Source organism: Elephas maximus, chromosome 17 (genome assembly GCF_024166365.1).
Source record: "Elephas maximus indicus isolate mEleMax1 chromosome 17, mEleMax1 primary haplotype, whole genome shotgun sequence".
Classification (NCBI taxonomy): domain Eukaryota; kingdom Metazoa; phylum Chordata; class Mammalia; order Proboscidea; family Elephantidae; genus Elephas; species Elephas maximus.
This window is the reverse complement of record NC_064835.1, coordinates 42,091,767-42,093,627: the sequence shown is the minus strand read 5'-3', so window position 1 is coordinate 42,093,627 and position 1,861 is coordinate 42,091,767.

Below are 1,861 nucleotides of genomic sequence, written 5' to 3'. Positions count from 1 at the left end.
TGAGGAAGGCACATCCTGGCCCTTGATTGCATCAACCAGGAAACGTAACACATCACATGTCACTTCCTGCTCACAGTACATTGGCCAGAACAAACCACATGTCCCCAACCTAACTGCAAGGGAGACAGGGAAGTGAACAAAGACATTGAACAGGTAACCTCCAAATCACCAGGTGGATATTGGGTAAGCATTACCTCTACTATAAATATGTTCCCTAGATATCAAGAAATCAAATACTAAAATGTTCAGAGTCTTCCAGTTGTATAAAAACATATATATATATATATAATTCTTGAAAAAAGAAAAACTAAAATCAAAAACACCAAAATATTAATAGTGATTATCTGGAGTCCCTGGGTGGTACAAATGGATAATGTGCTCAACTGTAACCAAAACGTTGGAGATTCAAGTCCAGCCAGACATGCCTCAGGAAAAAGGCCCAGAGATCTACCTTCAAAAAAATCAGTCATTGAAAATCCCGTATAGCACAATTAAGTCTGTTCTGACACACATGGGGTCGACGTGAGTGAAAGTTGACTCAACGGCTACCGGTACTGGTGTCTCTAGTTATTATTTGTGGGTTTTACTTTCTTCTGCATATCTTTATATAACCCTAGAAATATTTAATAAAACATGTATTAGAATCCAAAAAATAATAAGTTAAAAAAAAAAAAACAACTGAGAAACAAGTTTAGATCACAAATAACTATGACTCTAATGAGAAAAATAAAGGAAAAAAAAAAAGGAAAGGGGATTTCTAAAAAGTGCATTTCGGATCAGACAATCACAACACCCCAGGAAGAAGGAGAAGTGAGGGACAGGCATGGACATGGCTGTAACCACACAGGAAGCAGTCTGGCGAACTCTGATTTTGTCAAGAGCATCTGTGAAAGATGGGAAAAGGGCACGTACCCAAGGGAGGAGGCAAAGAGGGGACACAGTCCTGTAAAGCACCACTTCAAGAGAAGAGAGGAAGGGGATTTAGGAAGAAAAGTATATAAATTAGGGAACAAATGATTAATTAAAGATAGGAGAAGGAAACACTGCTCACTGGGGATTTGCTGACTGAATAGCAGGCTTCAACCTACGTGAACTTCACCACCTGCTCCCAGCCAAGGCAGCCCTCTGCTCTTCGAGCTCCCAGAGCACTTGCTGCCTCTGGTACACAAGCCAGAGTGAAGAGAGCAAGGCCAGTTTTCATGTACGCTTTGTGAATACATTCTCTTCACTCCGTGTAATTCCTATCCTTCGTCTACTGCTTTATAATCTAGAAATTGTTTTCACGCACAAGAGCGATCTTTTAAAAGTACAAAGCTGCTTATGTCACCCATACGTACAACCCTTGTGGTTGTTCTTGTTGTTATGTGCGGTCCCATTAAACTTTGGATAAAGACCTTAGCTGGGCCTACACGAGGCCCTGCCTGTCTGGTGCTTGCCTTCCTCTCCATCCTTATCTTGCCACCTCCTCTCACCCCCTGCTGCAGCCTCAATGGTGTACTTTCACTTCTTTGATCCCCATAACCTTTGCTCAGCCTGGAATATTCCCTCTTCCCTCCCCATTGTACTATCCATTCCCAGTCTAAGACCAGCTCCTCTGTGACATGACTTACTGTATTTGCTTGTCCATACATACTGTTTGGGGAGATTATTGATTAATGTCTTCACTGTCAGCTTCCATGAAAACAGGAACCATAGCTGGTTTTGCTTACTTGATGGGGTTTCATTGTTTTTAATTCCTTTTTTATTTACAGGTGAGGAGCCATATTAAAAAAAAAAAAATTTTTTTTTAGAAGAGATTATATCTTCACTTTTCCTCTGTTCACTGAAGAGCCAGTGTTAGTAGGTAATAAGATATTTTGAA